The following is a 12373-nucleotide window of genomic DNA, read 5'->3' as shown; positions in this document are numbered from 1 at the left end:
AAACGCAGCTTGGGAAGCCCTGATAAAGGCAAGCGCCCTAAGGGATAATACAATGTTCTGGAAAGAAATCAATGCCCCCTTCTTCTCAGATAGGAAGGAAGACTCCTTGGAAATAGGTATACCAGAAGATACCTGGGTTAACTACTTCACTTCCCTCTATAAGAAAGAATCACTTGCATCGATCTCACAAGATGAGTTGGAGGCGGGGCGAGAGGTTCTTCCACCGCTTCATAGAAATTTCCCACTAAAAGTAATGTTTACCCCTGCAGAAGTGGAACAAGCGATCTGCCAGAGTGCTAGTCTAAAGGCCCCTGGACCTGATGGAGTTCCCATTGATTTATTTAAGGGGAACGTGGATCTCTGGGCCCCCCTACTAGCAAATGTTATGAACGCTTACACTAATTTAGGTTTCCCCAACACATGGCATGAAGCAATAGTCATCCCAATATTTAAAAAAGGGGACAGACAAGACCCAAAATGCTATCGTCCCATCTCCCTGCTAGACAACCTAATGAAAGTAGCAGGGAGGGTCCTCTTAACTAAATTACAAGCCTGGTCTGAGAGTAAGGGGATACTCTCAAAATTCCAATATGGATTTAAGTCCGGTTTGGGAACCGTAGAGCAGGGTTTAAACCTGTCCCTCATAATGAACAAATATATTGGAGCAAAAAAAGGGAATCTTTTCCTAACATTCGTCGATTTAACATCGGCGTTCGATTGCTTAGATCATGGAATGTTGTGGAAAACCCTGGCCACAATGGGGATAGATAAAAACATTTTAAGTTTTATTCAGGAGTTGTACAGAGACGCAGGCGCCACGGTGAGATTTGGCAAAAATGGCGAGCAAACCAGAACATTTCCCATAGCAAAGGGTGTTCGCCAAGGCTGCATACTCGCGCCATTTCTATTCAACTTATATATTAACGAGGTAGCAGTATCGTTGATTGCTCTGGAGGTGGACTACCCTAAGATAAATGGTCTCTCAGTCCCACTATTGCTATACGCTGATGATGCGGTGATTATGGCCCGCACTCAGCGGGGACTCCAAAAGGCGCTAATGGGTTTTGCAACCTTCATGAGCTCTAGAGGCCTAAAAATAAATGTGGGGAAAACTTTTACGATGTCTTGTACCACCAGTAAAAAAGTTCCTGACTGCAAAACCTTCGTTAATGATTCAAAGATAGCTATGTCTAAAACGTTTTCTTATTTGGGCATTATTTTTAATAATAGGGGGACATGGTCCTCAGCGATCACCTCCCGGAACCTGGCCTTTGCACGCTCGATAGGGGCAGTTAAACAATTTGCAAAAAAACTCGGCGGGAAACCGGTAGACACACTACTTAAGATCTATGCAGCAAAATGTGTGTCTACTGCGGTTTATGGGGCGGGGATCTGGGGACTTGCGGATAGCTCACAAATACAAAGGGTGGAAAATGCTTTTCTGAGGTATCTTTTAGCAGTCCCGCGTTCCACATCCACCACCATATGCCACAATGAACTTGATAGACCCCATATCAGTGATTTGATAAAGATAGCGCCAGTCATGTTATGGTACAAGATTTGGACATGCGAGGACACGACTTTCAATAGGGAAGTAATTTATGATTGCTTGGAGCAAGCCGAGGGCTCCAAGCAGCCATGGTTGGCCTATGTTAAGAAATTTCTGAATTCCATCGACCAACCAGAGTTATTTTCAAATCCAACATCATGTGCCCTAATCTCAAAAAAAGCATTAAAAAAGTCATGCCTTGGATTACTGGAGGAGAGGAGATACTATCTGGATGGGCACAAGTCTACTATCGTAGCCCATCGTCAGATCCTCCATGATCATGGCCTTCATCCTTATTTGGCGCCAAATTTCTCATGTTATCACAGAATGCTCTTAGCACGAATGAGGACGGAATCTTTCTTTAGGCTAACAACGTTCCCTGTGCCAAATGATTGGTCCGGGAAACTGATAAAATGCCCGTGTGATGGAGTAGCCACCCAGTCTAACATACACTGTATCCTCTTCTGTCAGTATTATCAGTGGGGGAGGAAAAAATACCTGTTACCACTGTTAAAGTCATGGGGTTTGAGAAGTTGTAAATCTGCCCTTCATAGATTGTACTTGCTTCAAGATGAGCTTACCATTGTAGTGGTGATAAAATTTTTGTCGTTTATTATAAAATGTAGAGGAACCATGAGAAATGATTAGGAGTATGAGGGTTTGTATGAGTATTATTTTGTGCCTAATAACATCATATAATACATAAATATGTTCATATTTACCTCAACTGTTCCATCAACTTAATGAATTCACCTTCCTATCAAATGAATTTTATGCAAAGTTTTTAATGGCTTTTAAGATTAGATTAATTGATAAGTGTAATGAAGTGCATATTTTTATAGTGTTTTTTAAACCACCAAGTTTTTATTGTTGTGTTTTGATTGTATTTTGTATTTATGCCTGCTTTTATGGTGTTTGCCAACCACCGAATAAAGCTATCTTTGAATTGAATTGAATTGAGAAGGGGAAAGGCAGCACCCGGGCCCTCTCGCCGGGCCCCCAGGGGCCCGGGTATGCACGTGCCTCTCAGCCCCTTCCCGATGGTCATTTTTCTCTGAGTTTGCTCAGGCAAACCTCCGTGAGGTCTGGCGATGCTGATATGGGGAAAGGCAGCACCCGGGATCGCCTGCCGGGGCCTCATGGGGCCCGGGTATGCACCTGACTCTCCGCCCCTTCCCGATGGTCCTTTTTCTCTGAGTTTGCTCAGGCAGATTTCTGTAAGGTCCAGGGATGCTGAGACGGGGAAAGGCAGCACCAGTGCCCGCCTGCCAGGGCCCCCAGGGGCCCGGGTACACACCTGTCTCTTGGCCTCTTCCCAATGATCCCTTTTCTCAGAGTCCGCTTGCCCCAGGAGCAGGCAGGCAGGGGATGCTAAGCCAGCATATCCCCTGCGCAGGGTGGCCTGCCAGGGGATGCCCCAGCTGTACTCTGATCGATTAGGCATTCTCAGTCCATTTAGGGATGGACTGCTTGGCCAGCCCCAGCTGCTGTTTCGAGCAAAGAGCTTCCACCCTGCATGAACCGTCGAACTCGAGGGCCTGCTGCCTGGCGGGAGGCCCTTTACCCAGCAACAGCTCATGCCCCCCAGTGGTCTGACCCGAGCGGAAGGGGTCAGATGGCACCAGGCCCTTGGATGCTGCTGCCCAGCAGGTCTGTAGCTCCTGTGAGCCACACTGTCATCCCTCTCTGCGCAGCACATTTCCACAGCAGCTCAGAACAACCATTCCGAGGGGCGCTACCGCTGCCAGGCTCCGGCATTCCTGCATCTTGCTCAGGCTGCGCCTCTGCCCGCCTCTCCCTCCTGGGGGAGACAACTGGGGCTGCCGGTGTCCATGCGACCACACCTCTCCACACCCCTCCAGTGAGCCCTCCTGCCCAGGCGGGTGGGCTCCTTCCCCTGGCAGGCTCACAAGAGATGGAGGGGCGCGTAAAGGTTGCCGGTCGGGGAGATTGGCACGCAGCCCCCAACCCGCCAGCAGGTGCGGCTACCTGGTTGATCCTGCCGGTAGCATATGCTTGTCTCAAAGATTAAGCCATGCACGTGTAAGTACACACGACCGGTACAGTGAAACTGCGAATGGCTCAATAAATCAGTTATGGTTCCTATTATCGCTCCATCTGTTACTTGGATAACTGTGGTAATTCTACAGCTAATACATGCAGACGAGCGCTGACCTCCTGGGATGCGTGCATTTATCAGACCAAGACCAATCCGTGCTCGCCCGGCCGCTTTGGTGGCTCTAGATAACCTCGGGCCTATCGCATGTCCCTGTGACGGCGACGATACATTCAGGTGTCTGCACTTTCAACTTTCGATGGTACTTTCTGTGCCTACAATGGTGACCATGGGTAACGGGGAATCAGGGTTTAATTCTGGAGAGGGAACCTGAGAAACGGCTACCACATCCAAGGAAGGCAGCAGGCGCGCAAATTACCCACTCCTGACTCGGGGAGGTAGTGAAGAAAAATAACAGTACCGGACTCTTTCAAGGCCCTGTAATTGGAATGAGTACACTTTAAATCCTTTAACGAGGATCCATTGGAGGGCAAGTCTGGTGCCAGCAGCTGCGGTAATTTCAGCTCCAATAGCTTATTTTAAAATTGCTGTAGTTAAAAAGCTCATAGTTGTAGGGACAGGAGGCCATTCCGCTGGCGTCTCTCTGCTTGGCACTTGCAGCAACCAGGATATCAGAAGCACATGAGCGAGGCCAGCGCCAACTTCCTTGTAGATAATGTAGGGTCAGTAGATGAGGTGAGCACAGTCTGGGAATCGATGAAGCCGACGCTTCTGGGGGTGGACATAGCGTGGTGTGTGGCGGCGTGGAAAAAGCAGTGGGAAGATCTGGTCCGGGCGGAGGCTAATATTCTGGCGTTAGAGAACCAAGGAAGTGATGAAGGGGGGCGTTGATCGGCCAGCTCCTGCAGGCGCAGCAGGCGTACGCATCCATGCAGATGGAGGAAGCGAAATCGATATGGTTGGCTGCGCGTAGCCGGGTCTATCAGTGGGGCGATAAATCCGGGACGATGTTGCACAGACTCTGCCAGGGCGCTTATCAGGTTCACCCTCTACCCGGGATCGTTGATGCAACCGAGGCCCCGGTCGCAGATCCCCTGGAGTTGGCAGAGGGGTGCGCCTCCTATTACGCCGATCTCTATGCCCCCACATGAAGTCCTCCCAGAGGGGGAAATTGACAGATTTGTGGCCGATATGCCGATGTGCACAGTGTCAGAGGAGGTGAGGGACTGCTTGGAGCTCCCTCTTACAGAGGACGAGCTGGGCACAGCCTTGGGTGAACTCAACACTGGCAATGCGCCGGGGCCTCATGGGTTCCCCAGGGAATTCTTTAAGAGATACCACCTTCAACTTGGGGCCCACTATAGGGCTGTAGTGGAAGAAGCTAGGGAGCGAGGTAGCCTTCCACCGGACTGGCGGCACGCAGAAATAGTAGTCTTTCATAAGCCGGGTCGGCCCCCTGAGCAATATGCCTCCTATCGCCCGATTTCTCTGTTAAATGTGGAAGCGAAAGTCCTGGCTAAGACATTGGCCAATCGGCTATTGCCATATATATCGAAATTGGTCCATCCAGACCAAGCGGGCTTTATGCCCCAGAGAGCGACCAGACACAACATCCGCCGGGCACATGTGGCGGTGGCTGCAGTGCGGAAAGCTGGTGTGCCGGCGGCACTCCTCCTGGCAGACATGGATAGGGCATTTGACTCCCTCAGTTGGATATATTTATTTGCCCTCATGACGCGTTTGAACCTGGGGCCTCGATTTTTGTCATATGTGCAGATATTGTATTCAGACTTGACAGCCTCGATCAGGGTGGTGGGCACTGCCTCGTCTAGATTTCGCATTCAAAGGGGCCCCCGACAGGGATGTCCCCTCTCCCCCTATTTATTCGCACTGGCCATGGAGCCCTTGGCTCGGTGGGTGAGGATAGATGCGCAGCTGCGGGGTTTCGAGTGGGACAATGGCCCGTCCGAAAGGATAGCGCTCTATGCGGATGATGTCCTTTTCTTTCTTACAGACGTCGGGAGGTCTGGTCCCCGCATTATGGAAATTATGCAGATCTTCGGTGAGGTGTCCGGCCTTCATATAAATCATCGCAAATCTACGCTATGGGTTCTGGGGGGCCGTGACCCGTCCGGGGCATGTGCGTCCGAGCTCCAAAGAGCGACAGGAGGCATAAAATATTTAGGTGTTTTCTTGACGGAGGTCCCGGTGATTGCGTGGGAACGGAATGTGCTGCCGGTGTGGGAACGGGCCAAGACAGACATCAAGCTATGGTCCCGGATGCCGTTGACCATCTTTGGGAGGTCGGCGATTTTCAAAATGGTGGCCCTCCCTAGGTTGCTCTACCAATTACAAAACCATCTCTACCCAATCCCTCCACAGTGGTTCCAGCAGGTTAATGCAGCGCTGGGACAATTCCTATGGGCGGGGGGAGCAATACGTGTGGCGGTGCGACGTCAGACCTCCAGTCCTATTATCAAGCATCTCACCTGCTAGTCCTGAATGATTGGTGGTACGGGGACAGGAGGGATCCGGCATATGCGGTGGAACGCCACCTTATGGGGTCTACCGCGCTTCACACCCGCTTGTATGACGCGCGACTACGGAAGTTGCTGCCACCAAGTACACAGCTAGTATTTCACATTTGGCGGCAGGCGCACGGGATGGTGGAACAAGTTGACGGCAGAAACCCCTCTTTGGCATAATGGCAGATTCCCGGGATTGGCAGTACTCCAAGGATTCGGCGGTGGGAGGCGATAGGGATTTCAACGTTGGGGGATGTTGTGTCGGGCACGACTCTTAAGTCGTTTCAAGATCTAAGCCAGGAGTACGATATGCCCCACACTCAATTCTTCCGCTACCTACAATTCCGCCATGCCATTTCCCCATGTTTAGTGGGCCTGGAAACGCTCCCCGAGTTCCGCCCCATCGAGGCCAAAATATTTATGGGGGAGCTGGGGCCTAAAAAGATATCCAATATTTACCGAACTCTTGTGACGCATTGCTCCACATCCTGCGGAAACTGCAGGAGGTCTGGGAGACCGATGTGGGGGCCCTTGATGAGGACGACTGGAGGGAGGCACTAGAGGGGCGTCGAGGAGCGGCTATTTCAGTACGTCTCCGTTTGATACAATTCAAGTATTTACATAGAGAGTATTTTACGAGACACCGACTATGGAAAGCGGGGCTCATAGCGTCCCCGGAGTGCTTGAGGTGTGGTCAAGAAGCAGGGATGTTTATTCATAGAGTGTGGGAATGCCGAGCGCTCGTAAGATTCTGGAGGGGAGTGTGGGACTGCCTGGTGGAGGTGTTGGGGTGGGACCTCCCTCGTACATCACGGTTGGGACTCTTGCATGTTATGGAGGGGATAGGAGGGAACTTGTATAAGAGGCATCTGCTCCTGTTGGACCTAACACTGGCCATGAGGGATGTCGCAAAAGCATGGAAGGACACTAGGGCTCCGGCGCTGGTGGCATGGAAGAAGGGGCTTGATTTTTGTATCCGCAAAACGCGCGAAATTGCCCAAAAATCTGCAATTTGCGAGTTGGCTGATTTTTTTTTCTTGTTCGCGCTTCAAAAATACAAAATTTCGCGCGTGCGGCATTGACTTACCATGATTCTGTGTTCGCTGATGAGTTTTCCTCTCTGTTCCCGTGCGCTGTGAGATTTTGGTAGCTGGCCGAGCGACGCCGCGATCGCGAATACGTCATTGCTACCCTAAACAGGAAATTGCGAACGGGAACACGTCATTGCGACCTGAAACACGAAATTGCAAACGCGAACACGTCATTGCAACCCGAAACAGGAAAAAGGCATCGCAAGCAGGCTGGGTAAGTGGAAACAACATGTTCACGACCGTTGCGACCCCATGCACAAGTTCTCGTTCCCGAACTGGCAAAAAAAACTCGCCCCAAAAAATTTTGCAAGCTCTCGGAATTTGGCAGATTTTTGTGAATCGCGATTACGAATTCACGCAAATTCGCAAATTCCGCCCATGCTTACCTGCCTCTCGTGCCCCCTGATCCTCTTGACTGAGTGTCCTGGGGGTCCAAAGCGTTTACTTTGAAAACATTTGAGTGTTCAAAGCAGGCCGGTCGCCTGAATACTTCAGCTAGGAATAATGGAATAGGACTCCGGTTCTATTTTGTTGGTTTTCGAAACTGGGGCCATGTTTAAAAGGGACGGCCTGCGGCATTCGTATTGTGCCGCTAGAGGTGAAATTCTTGGACTGTCGCAAGACGAGCAAAAGCATTTGCCAAGAATGTTTTCATTTATCAAGAATGAAAGTCGGATGTTCGAAGACGATCAGATACTGTCGTAGTTCTGACCATAAACGATGCCGACTAGCGTTCCTGCGGCGTTATTCCCATGACCCGCCAAGTAGCTTCCGAGAAACCAAAGTCTTTGGGTTCTGGGAGGATTATGATTGCAAAGCTGAAACTTAAAGGAATTGACGGAAGGGCACCACCAGGAGTGGAGCCTGAAGCTTAATTTGACTCAACACAGGAAACCTCACCCGGCCCGGACATGGAAAGGATTGACAGATTGATAGCTCTTCCTCGATAATGTGGGTGGTGGTGCATGGCCGTTCTTAGTTGGTGGAGCGATTTGACTAGTTAATTCCGATAACGAACGAGACTCCTCCATGCTAACTAGTTATGGGACCCCCAGCAGTCAGCATCCAACTTTCTTAGAGGTACAAGTGGTGTTCAGCCACACGAGATCAAGCAATAACAGGTCTGTGATGCTCTTAGATGTCCGGGGCTGCACACGCGCTACACTGAACGGATCAGTGTGTGTCTACCCTTCGCCGATAGCTGCGGGTAACCCGCTGAACCCCGTTTGTGATAGGGATTGGGGATTGCAATTATTTCCCATAAACGAGGAATTCCCAGTAAGTGCGGGTCAAAAGCTTGCGTTAAGTCCCTGCCCTTTGTACGATTAAACTTGACTATCTAGAGGAAGTAAAAGTCGTGACAAGGTTTCCGTAGGTGAACCTGTGGAAGGATCATTAATGGTGGAGAGGCCCGAGTGACCGATGGCGCCAGCCTGAAGTCCTCGGCCGCCTCCTGCAAGCACACACCCTAGGCACAGGGCACGGCCCTGCCCTTGCGCGCCCCGGCCGGCGGAGCGGTCCGCGCCACATGGGGCGCTCGGGTGAGGACCGGGCCATTGGCAGGCTTCTTCCCCCGGTGAGGACCCGACCGACGTGTGAGGGACTGGGGGCAGCCCCTGTCTCCTGGCCCTCTCTGGGAGAGGCACAGCGGTAGGCGCTACTGAAATGGAAACTGAGCTTACCCGGCACCACCCCCTCGGTGGGGTGAAACCGAATGACATTGGGCTGGTACCACACTCCATAGAAGGACCTGCTGCTGGCTGGACACTCCTGCATCCAACGTCCCGGCCCGACCGAGATCCGGGTGACTGGGGTTCGGCCCTTCTCGTGTGGCAGGGAAGCCTGGAAGAGAAGGGGCCTAGGGCCTGCGAGGGGACCCCAGCTCCTCTTGGTGGGATGCGTACGGGATGGCGAGTTGCCTGGATCTTCCCTTCAGGTACCTCTGGCACGGGCGAGGCGGGGTGGGCTGCAGAAGCCAGCTTGGTGCGCGGCTCGGGACACCTGGCAACGGACGGCTGAGGTGCAGGTGGGGTGATCCTCCATCGATGCCAAGTACCCGGTTTGACCCGGTCCTGTGAGGCCGGGCCTAGGGGGTTGATTACTCGTGCGGTCCCTCCCGGCTGCTGCGGGGCTGCCTGCTCCTGAGGCACCGGGAGCCCTCTTCCTCACCTGGGGGTCGGTGGGGGGAGGGACTCCTGGCCGAGCACCTGGCAATGTTTTTTTCTCACAGCGGTGCAGTCTGACTCCCAGCGGGGAAGCCTTGAACAGGGTGCCAGAGCCGTCTCGCTGCATGGGTGGTGGAGAGACGGCGTTGCCTTCCTCCCGCCTCCCCTGCACCTGCAGGTGGGTGAACGTTTTTGAAAAGTTACCTGTGACTCTTGGCGGTGGATCACTCGGCTCGCACGCCGATGAAGAATTTGTGTGAATTGCAGGACACATTTATCATTGACACTTCGAACGCTCCTTGCGGCCCAGGGTTCCTCTCGGGGCTATTCCTGTCTGAGGGTCGCTCGATCGTCAATCGCCCCGGAATTTCCCCCTGACGCGGCTGGGGCCATCGCAGGGTTAGCTCCGCTTTTCCTTTGTCCACCCACAAGGTCAGACCCCCCTGATCGCCTGTGGCTGGGTCCCTCGCAGGGTCCTGCCGTGGAGGTATGCCGCAGGCGGGCCTGGTCCCTAGAAAGGCAAAAACAACAGTTGATTAACAGAATGCAGAACAATGTCATACATTCACCCCAGTACAGAGTTCTGGGCCTAAATCCATTGTTTTTTTGCTCACCGTGCCATTCCAGTTTAAACCCAGGCATATGCAAATCAGTCTTGACCCTGTGCCCCATGGGAAAAGTCCAGCCCGAACTGAAAAGCCAGGTTCTCCCTAGACTGGAAACAAGCATTCTAGGACAGGGTTCGGGCCTTCAGCCCTCATCAGCCAGAATAGCTTGATTCCAGTGGCATGGAGAGCACGAGACTCTCGTCTGAGCATACCCTTCCCACGCGGGGTGACAAATGCAAAAACCACAGTTGATGGACAGAATGCAGAACAATGTCATACATTCACCCAGTACAGAGATCTGGGCCTAAATCCATCGTGTTTTTGCTCACCATGCAATTCCAGTTTGAACCCAGCCATATGCAAATCAGTCTTGACCCTGTGCCCCATGGGAACAGTCCAGCCCGAACTGCCAAGCCGGGTTCTCCCTGGACTGGAAACAAGCATCCTAGGACCGGTTTCGGTCTTTCAGCCCTCATCAGCCAGGATAGCTTGATTCCAGTGGCATGGAGAGCACAGGACTCACGTCTGAGCATACCCGTCCCACTCGGGGTGACTAATGCAAAAACAACAGTCGATGGACAGAATGCAGAACAATGTGATACATTCACCCCAGTACAGAGATCTGGGCCTAAATCCATCGTTTTTTTGCTCACCATGTCATTCCATTTTGAACCCAGCCATATGCAAATCAGTCTTGACCCTGTGCCCCATGGGAACAGTCCAGCCCGAACTGCCAAGCCGGGTTCTCTCTGGACTGGAAACAAGCATCCTAGGACCGGTTTCGGGCTTTCAGCCCTCATCAGCCAGGATAGCTTGATTCCAGTGGAATGGAGAGCACGGGACTCACGTCTGAGCATACCCGTCCCACTCGGGGTGACTAATGCAAAAACAACAGTCGATGGACAGAATGCAGAACAATGTGATACATTCACCCCTGTACAGAGATCTGGGACTAAATCTATCATTTTTTTGCTCACCATGCCATTCCAGTTTGAACCTAGCCACATGCAAATCAGTCTTGACCCTGTTGCCCATGGGAACAGTCCAGCCTGAACAGCCAAGCCAGGTTCTCCCTGGACTGGAAACAAGCATCCTAGGACCAGTTTCGGCCTTTCAGCCCTCATCAGCCAGGATAGCTTGATTCCAGTGGCATGGAGAGCACGGGACTCACGTCTGAGCATTCCCGTCCCACTCGGGATGACAAATGCAAAAACAACAGTTGATGCACAGAATGCAGAACAATGTCATACATTCACCCCAGTACAGAGATCTGGGCCTAAATCCATCATTTTTTTGCAGACCATGCCATTCCAGTTTGAACCCAGCCATATGCAAATCAGTCTCGACCCTGTGCCTCATGGGAACAGTAAAGACCGAAATGCCAAGCCAAGTTCTCCCTGGACTGGAAACAAGCATACTAGGACCGGTTTCAGGCTTTCAGCCCTCATCAGGTAGGATAGCTTGATTCCAGTGGCGTGGAGAGCACGGGACTCACTTCTGAGCATATCCGTCCCACTCGGGGTGACAAATGCAAAAACAGCAGTTGACGGACAGAATGCAGAACAATGTCATACAGTCACCCCAGTACAGAGATCTGGGCTTAAATCCATCGTTTTTTTGCTCACCATGCCATTACAGTTTGAACCCAGCCATAAGCAAATCAGTCTTGACCATGTGCCACTTGGGAACAGTCCAGCCCAAACTGCCAAGCCAGGTTCTCCCTGGACTGGAAACAAGCATCCTAGGACAGGTTTTGGCCTTTCAGCCCTCATCAGCCAGGATAGCTTGATTCCAGTGGCATGGAGAGCACGGGACTCACGTCTGAGCATACCCGTCCCACTCGGGGTGACAAATGTAAACACAACAGTTGATGGACAGAATGCAGACCAATGTCATACATTCACGCCAGTACAGAGATCTGGGCCTAAATCCATCGTTATTTTGCTCACAATGCCATTCCAGTTTGAGCACAGCCATATGCCAATCAGTCTTGACCCTGTGCCCCATGGGAACAGTCCAGCCCGAACTGTCAAGCTAGGTACTCCCTGGACTGGAAACAAACATCCTAGGACCGGTTTCGGCCTTTCAGCCCTCATTAGCCAGGATAGATTGATTCCAGTGGCATGGACAGCACGGGACTCACGTCTGAGCATACCCGTCCCACTCGGGGTGACAAATGCAGAAACAACTGTTGCTGGACAGAATGAAGAACAATGTCATACATTCACCCCAGTACAGAGATCTGTGCCTAAATCCATAGTTTTTTTGCTCACCATGCAATTCCAGTTTGAACCCAGCCATATGCAAATCAGTCTTGACCCTGTGCCCCATGGGAACAGTCCAGCCCGAACTGCCAAGCCAGGTTCTCCCGGGACTGGAAACAAGCATCCGAGGACCAGTTTCAGGCTTTCAGCCCTC

General features: G+C 51.9%; 2 pseudogenes; both read left to right on the top strand.

Moving 5' to 3' along the window:
* The first annotated feature begins 3535 nt into the window (after positions 1–3535).
* LOC144783621 (18S ribosomal RNA) lies at positions 3536–8580 on the top strand (annotated as a pseudogene).
* A 975-nt stretch (positions 8581–9555) lies between these two features.
* LOC144783514 (5.8S ribosomal RNA) lies at positions 9556–9691 on the top strand (annotated as a pseudogene).
* Positions 9692–12373: the final 2682 nt, after the last annotated feature.

This window comes from Lissotriton helveticus, chromosome 9 (assembly GCF_964261635.1).
Source record: "Lissotriton helveticus chromosome 9, aLisHel1.1, whole genome shotgun sequence".
NCBI classification, from domain to species: Eukaryota; Metazoa; Chordata; class Amphibia; order Caudata; family Salamandridae; genus Lissotriton; species Lissotriton helveticus.
Note: the sequence above shows the minus strand (reverse complement) of the source record. Positions and strands in the feature narration are given on the sequence as shown.